Source organism: Podarcis tiliguerta (assembly GCF_965153285.1).
Source record: "Podarcis tiliguerta genome assembly, chromosome: 9".
In the NCBI taxonomy this organism is placed as follows: Eukaryota; Metazoa; Chordata; class Lepidosauria; order Squamata; family Lacertidae; genus Podarcis; species Podarcis tiliguerta.
The window spans coordinates 35,078,403-35,093,066 of record NC_139542.1 but is presented as its reverse complement, the minus strand read 5'-3'; the positions used below and the strand labels follow the sequence as shown (position 1 = coordinate 35,093,066).

The 14,664-nt window shown below is 43.6% G+C and overlaps 1 protein-coding gene and 2 long non-coding RNA genes across 5 annotated transcripts in view; 2 read left to right on the top strand and 1 right to left on the bottom strand.

Moving 5' to 3' along the window:
- IL15 (interleukin 15) overlaps positions 1 to 14,664 on the bottom strand; it is a 75,256-nt gene that overhangs the window by 21,583 nt on the left and 39,009 nt on the right. Inside the window, exons 1-2 of one of the 2 annotated variants that reach the window (XM_083457650.1) lie at positions 10,254 to 10,620; positions 6,108 to 6,233 (exon numbers count right to left, since the gene is read on the bottom strand). The gene's annotated coding sequence lies outside the window, so the exon portion shown is untranslated. Of the gene's footprint in view, positions 1 to 6,107; positions 6,234 to 10,253; positions 10,621 to 14,664 lie in introns of those variants that run through there. The other variant, XM_083457651.1, reaches the window with a different exon arrangement.
- On the top strand, positions 1,495 to 3,032 carry LOC310685453. The gene is made up of 2 exons (XR_014515280.1): positions 1,495 to 2,110; positions 2,187 to 3,032. It is a non-coding gene; the product is annotated as an uncharacterized lncRNA (long non-coding RNA).
- Positions 5,620 to 14,664, top strand: part of LOC310685427 — a 32,830-nt gene continuing 23,785 nt past the window's right edge. Inside the window, exon 1 of one of the 2 annotated variants that reach the window (XR_014515242.1) lies at positions 5,620 to 5,765. This is a non-coding gene — a long non-coding RNA (uncharacterized lncRNA). Of the gene's footprint in view, positions 5,766 to 6,232; positions 6,403 to 14,664 lie in introns of those variants that run through there. The other variant, XR_014515243.1, reaches the window with a different exon arrangement.

Genomic DNA, 14,664 nt, shown 5'->3' with positions numbered 1-14,664 from the left:
ATAGGAGGCAATTTTTTATTCCATATTGTTCTCAGTCTTATTATTTGGAAACACAGTCCTCTTTCAGTAGCCCCTCCTTTCTCTACCATTTCTTGCTCTGGGCTTCCATACAAGGTTGAAATTAATGACACCATGTTGACTTTGATCTCTCATAACAAGCTGGTGTTTCAAGTTCTATACCATGGGGTGTACTGGACAGTCAATAAATTATATAAAGATTGTTCCCAGTTTCTCCAAAAAATAACCACGCTCGCTCTCCAGGGCCCTGGAGAATTCACCGTCCAGAATTCACCGTCACTCTCTTTTCAAACATATATAAAAATATTCCGTGTGAGCACATGCATTTTTTGTAAAGTACATCCCTTTTGTAGTTCAAATTATAAAGTATCTTCGGCCTCCCTTGAAGGAAGGTGAGGACAGGTGACCTCACCTAGGCCCGAAGTCACCCCCCACCAAAGCAGGCTCAAAGCTTCTCAGAGCTTTTCAAAATCATTTTTCTCAGCAGCTAAAAGGCATTAGCTAAGCATCAGAAACATTCCGCTCTGCTGTAACAAAGGTAGAGAACAGTCCATTGTTTCTCAGGCCTTTCTCATGTCTTCTGGCCTTGCTAAAGAACCACATTGCAACTTGCTTTCCGTCCGAGAACCATGCCAGAACAAGAGATTGAAACATATCTGAACACTCTGAAACCCCTTTCCTGGGAAGGGTGCCAAGAGTCCACAATAGTCCCAAGACAGCTTTCTGTACATGCTCAGGAACCTCAACATGGGGCAGGACTCCTGAGGGAGGGGAAAGGAGGAGGGAACTAGAAAGGGGTATATATGCTTGTGCACATGACTGTGAATTCGTGCATGCTTTTTGTGACTTATCACACTTGCTCCTTCTACCAGTTCATGGATGGTAGAAATAAAACCTTTTTCTCCGAAACTATTCCTTGAGTGTCTGTTGACTCCCACTTCCCTTTCCCGGGCGCAAAGCCTCATAAGGCTATATTTCTTGGTGCGTTGGCCGGGAAAAACAGATTCCCTGAGGATAAGGGATGTGGGTTCAAGGCGTCCCTGTGGTGAACAGCTCGGTTCGTGTCAGCAGTTCCAGTGCACATCCTGCCAAGTTCGTGGGAGGAATTGCCACCCGTTCCTGAGTGGACACACTGCAAGGACCAGAGAAAAGGCAACGGCCGTGCAGAAAGAAGGTACCTCGAGGAACAAGGTAGTCTCCACAGGGTATAGGTGGGAGCAAGCTCCACAGGGATAGGTGGGAGCAAAGAGAGTTTGATCAGCTCCGCCAGCAGGGTAGAAGAAGTGCCACTGGTTTTGGTGTTGCCCAGAAAAATAGCAAAAAAGGTGCTGCTGGGCCCCGGTCGAAGTCTAAGCGCTGCCGGTTGTGGTTGGTTGTTGGTTTTGTGCCCAGAAGAAGCAGTAAAAGGTGCTCTTGGGCCCTGGTCGAAGTCGTGAAGCGCTGCCGGTTGTGGTTTTGGTGTTGGTATAAAGGGGATTGAGGGAGTTGCTGAATGTGCCTGTGGGGACACTCCAGTGAATGTTTTGAGTATGTGAGACGTTGAAAGCAACGTGTGGTCTGTGACTGAGAGAAATGACGTTAGGAGGAGGGAGTATCCCAGTCTCCCAAGTGTTCCAGGGTCATGGAGAAAAAGCAGTAAAACAACTCCCACGACCCCCCTGCAATTGTTTCCTGAAAAGAAAAAAAAATTGGAAAGATGCCACAAAGGGAGAAGATTGGGGATTTTTTTAAAAAAAACCTGATGAAAAAATAGACTCCAACACTTATGTGAAGTTCCTGACTGTCCCCCATGGCTTAGGAAAAGTAGAACTGTGATTACCCGTGCCATGCCAAACTGTGCCCAGTATGGCAGCAAGTACAAGTTAGAAAAAACAGCAGTCTTGCCAGACCCAGAAGAGGAGGAATAATTAGCCCCCTCCATCCTATGCAGCAACTGCACCAGGGCTAAATGAGGTTCCCCCTACCCAACCCTCCAAAAGCAAAGAGACTGAGGAAGAAAAGACAGGAGAAAAGACAAGAGGAAGTTGAAAATGGTGAAATTCAGAAGGAAGCAGGTGAAGTGGACAAGCAGTCCAAAAGAGTATTTCTGTATGTGAATTGGCAGAAAGAAAAGAGCAGAAGATTTTAAAGAGCCGCGTGAGATAGAGCCAGTAAGCAATCCAAAAGAGTGAACTGGATGTGGCTTCTTGGTTCTAGAAGCAGCACAATGCAAGGATGTGAATTGGCAGACAGAAAGAAACAGAGCAGAAGGCTTTGAGAGCCACATGGGACAGAACTGTTAAAAAAGAGACAATTAAACCCAAGGGATTGAAAACCCTGGGATTACAATACTGACCATTGAGGAAATCCGCAAGATAAATGCCCTCAGGGCAGCGGACGATACTGATGTTGCAATTGAGTCAGCTAATAGTTGCAATTGAGTCAGCTAATAGTTGCAATTGAGGCAGCTAAAACTCCACTTTGATGGCCCCACCCCACCGAGTGTACGACCCCCTGGAGCTATCCGACGCCCAGGACCACAGACCTCCAAGCACCCTAATCAGAATCCTTCTTTCGAAGAGGACCCAGCCAAAATAATTAGGGGTTTGTCTTCAAACAGCCAGCAGCCAGAAAGCCAAAAACGCAATCCAGGAGGGTGTCCACGGGAGGGGCAGGACGCCTAGGGAAGAAGCCAGTGCACCATCTGCAGGCAAAAGAGTCACTGGAAAATGGAATGCCCATAGGCCCCACGCCCGACACACCCCACCCCCACAGGCTGGGAACAATAAGATTTCTCAAAAATGATTTCTTCTCATCTCTGTTCTTGCTAAAAGACTGTTGCAGAAGCAAGTGAACCAACTGTTTCTAACATTCATTCATGCAGTAACAGGACATCAGCTTTTTCCCCCCCTTGTGCAAGGTGCTTGGAGTAGTTTATGTCTTGGCAGCTATCTCAGAAGGTCACTGCTGCATTCAGCCAGCTACTCTGACCTGCTACTGCCTGAAGCCAATTAGGATTTACAGTCAAGCGAAAAGGAGGTTCCTTGTTTTCCTTTTTCTTGCTGCGTCACAGCTGCTACCAGCGCCATCTTTCCTGCTCAGCCCAAGCCATTTTCATATCTGATCTTATTCTGCCAATTTTAATTAGGACTCTCCGCCGAGGACCGTGGTGCCATACATCCAATTAATTTTTGCCCCTCCTAGGTTTCCTTTAGGTAATTAATTCTTTCTTGGTGAGGTTCGCCAAATCATGAAATAGCTGATATAACAATTACAAAAATACAGTAGCCGCTCACCACATTAATCAAAAGTCCAAAGCTTGACCTCCAGTGACTGTGTAGTTTAGCAGATTTTCCTTTTATCTCTTTCTGTCCAGAAAGATTTTTGTCCAAATCTTTTTAATTTTTAGAAATCAGGTATTCCCCGCTCGAGAGATTGACCCCAGAGAGTTCCCAGTTTGTGCCATGCAACGCCCAACATCCTAGCCCCTCCATCTTGTTACGAGAGGCTGATAATGGACGATCTGCGGGTGGCTAAGCTCCCCTACCCTGGGGGGGTTGACAGAGCTAATTACACTCATATTAGCCCTGGATTTCTGGCACTACTGGGGGTCCAGTCTCATGGGTGGCAGCCATTTCCCTCGGCAGGAAACAGGAAGTCTGATCTGGGGACATTTTTAACTTAAAAAGAGGTTGCATTTTTGTTTATAAAGTGCCTTAAAAGTAAGCAAGCATGGACCAGAAATAAATACGGACAGTGTCTATTTGCATTCTAAAAAGAATGTTAAAAGCTGCAAAAAATAGAAGAAGACATCTGACACAACAGGAAAGGAAACAGAAATGGAGGGGAAATCTGAACAGTCATTTAAAATCACAGGTAGCCTCTCAAATCATTTTAACTAGGAAATCAATGAATTTGAAGTTTTCTAGACATCTAGAATTTTGCTGTTGTTATTGTTCTCTTGCCAGGCTATAAATCGGATCCCAGTGCTCATACCAAAAATTATGTGACACCATTGAAGATTCTACAATGAAATAAGTTCACAGTGTGCCATAAGCAAAGTGACAGGTCACATTGCAGCAAATCTGAAGATCTCTGCAATTGCAGGGTATTCTCTGTTCAAGCTTTTTAATGTTTACTGTTCTTTATTATTGAAGAAGAACCAGTGTTTTTGTTTGTTCGTTTCATATTGCTCTGTTTACACTTGCATTTTGTTCTACACAAACTACGTAAAATGCCTACCAAAGACATTATCTCATTTTTCAAATTCTTAAGGATCTCATATATAGATAAAAGTCTTCAGGATGCTTACTGAGAAGCAAGCACTACTAAATTACCAGTAATTAGACTTACTTTCAAATAAATACATTTTGAAACAGCATACATGAATAGAACTGTCCCAGGACCCAATTAAATCTTAAGGGCTTTGGACATTTTAACCACACATTCTAATGCATGTGTATGCTTGATGTGTGCTCGAATCTTCCTCAGCAAATTTGCTTATCATATTAATTTATTATTTTAAATACAGCAATGTGCTTTTACTTTTTTATTTTTTAAAAAAGTTTCTAAAGAAAATTAAGTTATCCCAATTCTCTGATTTTGCTCAGTGTACAATTTCAAATAGAGCTGTTACCAAACTCACAAGGTTCCCAAGGCAAAAAAAAGCCACAAGCCATAACAGGTGCATAAATCATAATAGGGCATTTTGCTTTGCCAGCAACGGAACATTTCTTACTCTGCCAATGTCCAATAGATTAAAGCTCCCACACAAGGAACTGATTTATCTTTCTGGTTCTTTTCGCTTAAGGATCATTAATCACTAGTAGTAGTCCCCAATTTAAAAGAAAGCAAATTAAATCTAAGCTTATCAATAAAATAAAGGTAATTCTCCTTTAAAACATCTGCCAGTTAATATTCTATGGTTGTCATATTTTGTTTATATTTCTATTTTCTACTTACAAGAAAACAGGTGGTTATTAATACCTTGACTGTGATAGGAACATGAGAAGAAGAAAACAAAAGACATTTCATTTTGTCTCATACACCAGGCATTAGCAAGATATTACATACGTCAGACTTTAACTTTGGCCTCAGATATTAGCTAGAAGCAAGCAAAGCATAATTTTTGTCTCCCCAGAAACATTTTAACCCAGCTCAAATGGGGCAGAGCGTAAACTTTCAACCTTTCTGTTACTTCTTAATGATCCTTCCTAATCACCCATAAACACTACACTGCAATGGTCAGAAAAAGCTACCAAGAGGCTGCTAGCACCCAACTCCCATATCTTGTGACTTTGTCCTTTTTACTTCCCTAAAAATTGTACTGACCAAGTTAAAAAGCAGTTACGAAGCTAGAATGCCCCCCCTCAAAAAAAAACCTCTCCCAGACATTCCATCACCTCCACCATGAGCAGAAAAGTAGAAAACAGCATGTTGCCATCATATGGCCATACAGATTTATTATGCTAAATGTTGAATCTGTCTTGAATTAGTGCCTTACTCATCTCCCCGTATCCACAGTGCTGGATGCAGGCATACAAGGGAAGTGATGAAGTGAGAAACTGACTCTCCGCTTGCTTGCTTGCTTGCTTGCTTGCTTGCTTGCTTGCTTGCTTGCAGGAACAGATTTTACAGACAATGACAGACGTATTCATTGTCATGGACCTAGAAGCAGCCCGAAAGCCATACTCTGCGGACATGCGGGATGAGTGGGCAGGAACACAACCCCCATGCAAACAGTGAGTCACCTGTATTGCAGTAAAGTGGTAAGTGGTCATCTAACTCTTCTTTAACTGTTTTAAACTATTTCCTCTCAACTTCAGTGAGTTTCCTTGAGAGGATTCTCTACTGATGAGGCCATGGTAATAATAAATAATAATAATAATAATAATTTATTATTATTGATACCCCACCCATCTATACTTAGTTTTCCTGTACCTGCTGGTCAAGGCCAGATGGCTGGCGAGACCTTTGGGATCTGCTTATCCTAAGTGGCTAGGTTTCAGGGTGGTGGAAATCAAATTCTGCAGTGGGCAGAACTTGGAAGCAGATTGGGGATAGGGTGGCAATGTCTACAATCAAAGAGGATAGGGACAGACTAGACTCACCCTTGCAGATTCTGATAGGCTCTCTCAGTTCCAGGCCTCTCCCGTCTTTTTTCACACAACTCTTCTTTTCTGCAGAAGTTGTGCCTTCTTCCTGCAGGCTCTCTCAATTCCAGGGCTCTCCTCTGTCTGTTAATGTAACAACAATAATACTGACTGCAGGAACTGGGAATTCCTAGAATGCCTTGAATGGAAACCTGTGCCCTACTTTCTGTTTTGTGAGACTGTCAGAACACTATGGATCATCTCTACTCTGACACCACATAGGAATAACAGCCGAGAAACTATGTTGGGAGAGGTAAAAGAATTCTAACTTTGACCTCTAACCTCCCTAACACAACAACACCTACTGGTGCTTATACAACTAAGACCATGCTAACCAGTTGTCATAACATTTTAAATTAAATTCTGTACTGGCTATTAACATTGCTAGACTGTGTGGTGTGTGTGTGTGTGTGTGTGTGTGTAAACTGCCTTGAGATGTTTTAATAAAATGCAGTATATAAATATTTTGAATAAATAAAAACACCAGTGAAGTGGTTTGAAACTAGTGTTACCCATCATCAACATATTAAGTAAAAATTCAATTTAAGGCACCCAGAGTTTTGAGTTACATTTTCTTTAAAAAAATGGTGAAGAGCAGCAGAAATATTTGGGAGCTAGTCATTTGCCAGCAGGAGATGTACTATATAATTAAACTGTCATCCTTGTTGATAGCTTATTACCAGCAGGTAATAAGATATGTGTGTCATTACAAGTCATTGTACTGTATTTTATGCTGCAAGAGATTAGGGTATGCTTCCAGTGACAGAACAGAGTGAATGCTTAGAGATTGTTGCCATTATGGACATTATAAATCACAATCTACAATTTAATAGTTTAACAATTATCTACAGTGCCAAAGCTGGAAAATTACTAGCAATGAATGGCTGCTTACCCCACTGGTAAAAAGTGAATGTTAACGAGCTGTAGTGAAAGAAATCCCTGAGGAATGGTAGAAGTGGTTTATACTATTCTGCTCTAATTCTGTACGTATAGCCACATAGAAGAAGAAGAAGAAGAGTTTGGATTTGATATCCCGCCTTTCACTCCCTTTAAGGAGTCTCAAAGCGGCTAACATTCTCCTTTCCCTTCCTCCCCCACAACAAACACTCTGTGAGGTGAGTGGGGCTGAGAGACTGTGACTGGCCCAAGGTCACCCAGCAGCTGCATGTGGAGGAGCGGAGACGCGAACCCGGTTACCCAGATTACGTGACTACCGCTCTTAACCACTACACCACACTGACATATGCAAATGAAAATAAACTACTGGTTGTATTATAAGTACAGTTGTAAGACATTAAAGGGGAATTGACTAGAACCAATCTGTTTCTCGATAAAGAGGTGTTCACACCACAACTACATGCATAAAAGGGTGTCGTCTTTATTCTAAGTCTAGGGTGAGATTCAACTAAACTTTACTCAGGGTAAACCTATTAAAATAATGGACCTATGTTCAGTTCAAGTTCATCCAAATGCACTTCTTTTTGCATAATTATTTATGCCTGCCCCACAGCTATTAAACACAAAAGAGTGCTGCTCTCCCCTAATGCCAACCCTAAATCATGTGAAGAACTCAAGGTAAGAGTTAAAAGGAAAGAAAGCATTAATTTGGGAAACTTGGAAATTTGTTTTTAAATAAATAAAATGAGCAGGGGTAGCCCATCCCATTTCATTGCCAGAAATGAAATGAGAAGTTGTCCCCACTCCACCGAAGCCTCACTTACAGGCTGTAGCAGCAGCTTCAGATAAGAGCTCATAGAACTCTCATGAGATTCTGCAAGTTCTCACCAGAAACTGCCACCATGCAACCCTGGCGGCAGCCCATAGGAGTGTCATCCCGTGAGATTCTGTCACCTGAAGCAGTTGCTTCAGTCCGCCTCACGTGTGAGCCGGCCCTTAACATGAGCACCAGTAATTGTACAAACCTAATTATTAAAGTGGGCAATGTCCCACCTGTCCTAATGGACCAGCCTCCACCAAACAAGCTTATCTGGAAGCATCCATGTTGATTTCCCTCATGTAGCTGCTAAAAATTTACATTGGCTAATGGTCAAAATAGATTGCTGTGGTTACACAAAGACAGGAAGAGGTAAACAAAAGTAATGCTTTACCATCTGTTAAGATGGGTGGGGTTACACCTTCATGGTGTACTCTAGGAGTTTGTTCCTACAACACTTTGTTCTGTGTTCTGTGTACACACCAAGCCTTTCTGAGCCATACATATATCAAGACTTACATAGAGAAACATATCATGACATAAAAAAGTTAATGTATGTATGTTGGGAGGGGGTAAACTGGTCCTCCAAAGGTGCTAGAAATACAACTCCCATCTCTGCTGACCATTAGCCATGCTGGCTGAGGGCTGGTGGGGGTTGTAGTTCAATAACATCTAACCACCTCATATGTAAATCAGTTGATCATGATCATAACTTCTATAATGGAAGCAGCAGTCCCCCCCACCATGGCTGCTATCAAGAATATGCTGATGGAAACAGGCACCTGCTGATATTACAGATAAGTAGGCCTTGTTGCATGTGAAATTGTCTACTGCATTTATATACCATTTCAAGGTGGATTACAACTTAAAATACCAGCAATGAAAACACACAATGATGTAGTAGTAAATTTAGAAGTGCTTCAGTTCAGCACAACAGTCACCTTAGCCATACCCCTAAGGCCACACCCCAACTAAAACTACACAAGAAAAAATGGACTTTCAAATGTTTTACGTTGCATAAATTCATTGGGCCCTGTCACAACCCCACTATATCCAGAGTGCAAGTGATTGAGTGAGGAGAGGTGGCTGCTCCTTCTGTGGCCAGCACTCTGCTACAGTGCCCTGCCCACAAAGAGCAAACAGACATGAGAGGGCCACTTGTGCTTAACAGCTAGCACACAGGCCCAGGTAGGGTGGTCAAGAGAGCCACTGCCTTCTCCTGCTTATACACTACCCACCCAGTCCCCTTGCCCCTGCAAAGCAGCAAAGCTCAGAAGAGGATGCACTTCTAGCAGAGGTGTACCGAGGAGTTGGCGAAACTGCTTCCCCCCCACCACCAAAAAGCAACTATCAGACTATGGAATGTATGATATTTATGTGTATGATGACATGCTGCCTCTGCTGCGGCGACATCAAACGGCACAAAGGCGTGTGAATTTTTCTGCCCTTCCTTCTCACCTTGCCCTCACTCCAGACACTTTTGAGTATTTGGGTCATGTACAATGTAATTTCTAATGTGGCTATTGCAATAAAGTGATTGGGGGGGGCAACAATGTAGCTCTTTGCCAAGAGTGCAAGGCGGAGAAGTCACTGGCCAATGGGATGGGAAGACAGGCTGCTATTTACCTTTTGCCTTTGACTGCCTTTCCTCACCACCAGTTCCAGCTGTTTCATGCTAAATTTAGCCGGCATTGCCATTAGGCACTGCCGCCCCCCACCATTATATTACCTTCAGTGCTGACTGACTGTTTTAAAGTACAGTACAGAGAAAAACGGGCGGGAGAAAGAATGGAACATGGTCCAGGAAGAACGGGGCATGCATGGCTGGCTGGCTGGCTGGCTGGCACACACCCATAGTTATTTGCAACTTTCGCTTGTAAATATGAAAGGCAGAATATTCGTGGGGTTAAATAGCCTTACAGGAAAGGGGGAAAGTTATGGGCAGTCTAACTTAAACAAACCCAGTTTCAGAAGCCTATTGCGGAGTTAATAAATGCAAGAGACGAAAGGCAGAACCATCTTTCGCTGCGCGTCAGGGGCGAGTGAGACCCGCAGGGAGGTTCGCAGAAGACGCCGTCCCTCCAAGCGCGAGAATATGAAAAAGGCGCCTGGGCTGCTGAGCCGAGACTTTCCCGGGTTCATGTGTGTTAATTTTCGCCTCAGGTGACAGGAGCCCTTCTCTCCACCGCCCGTTTTTAACTTTCGCTCGCGTCAAAATAAAGGCACGCCACCGGGGTCAAGCGGGGCATTCGCAGCAAGTGACCCGTCAGAGCGCCGCGGCTCGGTCCCTTTCCTCCTCGCCCGGCGGAGGATCTGGGTCTGGAAAGCCGAGGAAACTCCGGCGGCGCAAATAGCAGGAGGCAGGGGAGGAGGGGGAGCGAAGCGGGTACCTGAGAACAGCTGGCGCGCCCAAGGGTCCCGGCCTCTGGAAGTCCCACGAAGCGCGTGTCCCCGAGGCGCGCGGGCCGTCCAGCGCTGCATATAAAGGGGAAGGAAAGGGAGGGCAGGGCAAGGACCGGGCGGCAGCCCCTCCTTCCCTCCGCAGCGGATCTCAGCGGCTCCTTCTCCGCACGCCAGGCGAGTCCCCGCAAGGGGAGGAGAAAAGTTTATGTCTCCGGAGAGAAAAAGGGGCCGTTCTGTGGAGAGGCAGGGGTGGAGAAGCCCTCGCGTCACGCGGGAGTCCCCGAGCGCGCAATATGTGGCGGGGTCCTGGAGCGCGGCTGAGGAGAAGCGGCTCTCTCCTGCCGTCTCTCACACACAAATAAACACACGTACAGAAGAGCGCTCTGGCGCTGTGCTGAAACGAGCGGGCTTATCGCCTTTCTGGTGACACGACGACACAACCCACGTTGCGTGAGAGACGGTTCCGAAAGGGCGCGGGGCGGAGCTACTCTTGACGCCACAATAAGTCTAAAGTGCCCGCAAGACTTTTTATTTTTCTTTCCCGCCTTCGTGTCCCTATAGGAAAAAGAGGGTTCTTGTGACACAGCTAACCCGCCGTGATTTGCCTCCTGCTTCGCTCATAGACGCACCTATAGCACTTTAAAAAGTGATGCTGCCACAGTCTTCAAGGCAAGTGTAGTAAACGTGGTGCCCGTGAGATGTGTTGGCCTCCCATCAGCCCCAGAGAGCATAACCAACCGCCGGGGATTATGGGAATTGTAAGCCTTCAACATCTGGAGGGCACCAGGTGAGCTACCAGTGCTTCAGGCAGACAGGATATTGTTGTCTAGTTAGCAAATGCAGCAGGAGAAACCTCTGCAATGAACAGACCGGCAGCTGGGGAAAGTACTTTTAAGGTTATGCCACAGTCAACCCCTAATGCTGGTGGTCAACAAAAGAGGTTTAAAGACTGTCTGAAGGCAAATCTAAAAAAATGTAGTGTAAACACTGACTACTGGGAAACACTGGCCTGCAAGCGCTGCAGTTGGAGAACAGCCTTTACCAAAGGTGTCATGGGCTTTGAAGACACTTGAACTCAGGATGCAAGGGAGAAATGTGCTAGGAGGAAGGCATGCTTGGCAAATCCACACCGTGATCAGCTCCCGCCCAGAAACCAATGTCCCCACTGTGGAAGGACGAGTGGATCCAGAATTGGCCTCCACAGTCACTTACGGACTCATTGTTAAAACCGTGTTTATGGAAGACAATCTTACTCCGCTACGTGTGATTGCCGAAGAAGTCAATCTCTTGGTGCACACTATACCTAAACAGACATCTGAAGCACTTTCTTTCCCTCATAGGATTATGGGCACTTTAGGTTGCTGGGGTCTGCAATTCTGTGAGGGGTAAACTACAGTGCCCAGAATTTTTTGTGCTTTAAAAGTACACTGGTACCTCAGGTTAAGTACTTAATTCATTCTGGAGGTCTGTTCTTAACCTGAAACTGTTCTTAACCTGAAGCACCACTTTAGCTAATGGGGCCTCCCGCTGCTGCTGCTGCTGCTGCTGCTGCTGCTGCACCACCGCGCAATTTCTGTTCTCACCCTGAAGCAAAGTTCTTAACCTGACGTACTAGTTCTGGGTTAGCGGAGTCTGTAACCTGAAGCATATGTAACCTGTAGCGTATGTAACCCGAGGTACCACTGTATACAGTTGGTGCCATAAGACTCTTTGAGTCAATGTAACAAGAGTTCCTGAAACAAGACGGACACACAGACCAACCACACTTTCGCTCGTCCCATGATTTTAAGTGAATTTCACGTCATAGGTCCGATAATGTTTTGCTTTGCTTTGCTTTGTTTTTGTCCCAGGGTTTTCTCTGGGAAAATCTGCTGTTTATCACTGAACCAGAACAAAGTCAATCAAGTTTTCAATGGAATGCCATTAGTTCCAATTCATTAGTATACAGTGGGTTTTCCTGGGGAAAGTGGCAGGACAGGAAAAAACACCTCTTGGCTGTGACTTGACTCACTTGAAATTATAGGACAAATGGCAGTGTGGGTGAGCCCATAGCTAGCCCTCTTGGCATTTGTCTCCTGCTACATTGGCTCACACATAGTTTTTTAAAAGGGGGTTGTTTTGTCAAACCACAAAACACTTAGAAATGTTTTCTTTGTAAACCATCTGTGCTTCACTGTGTATGTGTGTGTGTTTTAGAAAAAAACAGTGTTTCATAACAGAGCTTGCCAATGTTTGTCTGGCTTGAAACTCATTTCCCTCTTCCTGGGTCATGTTTTATTGGTCAGCTGCTTAGGCTTGCCCTGTGAAATGTTTACAACTTTTAGCTGCTTATTTAGACATATTTAAACAGTTCACTCCACTTTTGTTTTCTTTTATTGAACTGGATACGGTTTCTATTTCTTCTTTTAAAAATTCAGTAACTTAAACATACACTTTGTGGGACTAGCAATTAATATGGAATAAACACTACTATGGCACACCTAGATTAGAATTCCCATTTCATCTGTAAGCATGCACTGGGAAAAAATAGACAATATTGTTTCTTTAACCATTCTGATCTTTAGTAAAATTCATCGCAGAAAGGAGAACCTCACTTTTTGACTAAGTTGGCAAAACTAGGGAAATGCAGAGGACACTTAGAATGAGCCAACCAACCAGCATTCATTATTGCTTTGTTCTAATCATGAGACAAACTGTGTGCACACATCCCAGCAGGTTGCTGATTCCATAAGAAAGACCTAGACCATCAATTCTGGTCATGTGCTCACCCACTTACCTTGGGATTGTCTATAGAATGCATATCTCTCCTGTTTTATTTGTTGCATTACTCCATTAGTGCATCAAGCAGTGGTGTGCAATGGGGAACAGTCATGCAATGGGGAATTGTCCAGCTGCAAATCCTGTACAAATGCTGAATGATGATGGAAGTGGTTCAGGCTCTCAAATCTTCTCTTTAGGTCTAGTTTCAGAACAATGGAGTCAGCTGATACACACCGCTAGCATGAAAGCTAATGTATCCGCTCAGTTTGATAAGACTGAGTCAGTTGTGGAAAGTCAACAGGCTGACTGTTTAAGCTTTTCATGATGATTTGTAATTTTATTGAAAATGTTATATTTTTATCCTCACTAAGGGAAATGGCTAAACAATTTGATTCTGATTTATATGTCATATGTAAGAGGACCAGCCCAGTCAAAACTATGCACTTGGACCTAATGAGAAAAATGAAGGTCACAATTTTTTTGAGGCTGCAATTCACCCTGGGTTTATAGCATTTTATAGTTTGTACAAAAATAATGAAGATGTCTAATTTTGAGCATTGAGGTTCTAATGTCATCAAGGTCATTAATTCAATATTAGCTTTCCAATAAACAAACTTTTGTGTTCACTACCATGTCTCTTTTTTTATAGCCAACAGGCTGCAATGTGCTATACTGAAGCAGCTGTGGAAAGAGGTATGACCTGGGATTTTTAATGAATGGGCTATTTGACTATACTGAGATAGATCACAGCAGCCAAAGGACAAAGAATCAAAACAAAAGATGGGGAAATGAAAAACCAATTGACAAAACTCCATTTTGTCAAGAGTAAGAAGGAATACCTCAAGTAGTTTATGTCAACAGACAGTATTTGCGGGTTTTTCTGTGTGTGCTGCTCAGGAAGGCCATCGGAGAAAGCACAAGTTAACTCTCCTGCTCGTTTCTCGGTAATTACAGTTGTGGTTCTGCTCTGGAAGGGGAGAATGAGGTGTCAGATAATATCATGTTAAGGCATGCCTGCAGTGCCACCTGCAATCCCCCTGCATTAAATTCACATTCATTTTCTTAATGACACAAAACTGTGCTTCCTAATTAAACTGGGGACACTTAATAGCCATCAAAACACTACTTACCATAGCAAGGTGTTTATTTATTGCATAAATTATTCTGATGCTCTCACCATCTACAAAAAAACCCCTCTTCTAATATATGCAAGTCTCATTTCTTGTGGGCACAGGCTATTTGGCAAGATATAGACAATTACCATCACTAATGAGCAACTAAATTACAATTTAGTAATTTAAGTGCAATGGCAAACAAACTCAATAGTTTACAAGAAGCGAACACTAACCTGAATTAAATGCTAACCTGAATTTACCAACCAACATAATTGTTAAATAAAATGTGGTCATATTATATTAGAAGAGAAAATGAAGTCAGTGTCACCCAATTTGCAACAATTTAAGGCTAGTTTGCAAAGTGGATGCACATTTAAGAAATTGATTTTGTTGTTGTTCTGTTTATCTCAAGGGAGTGCTTGCATTTCTACCATGGTCAATATCAGCTTTTATCAGAGAACTAAGCTCAAAGGGCACTAGGCCAAAAATAGACACACCTTTCTTCTCTTCCACACCCAGGGCC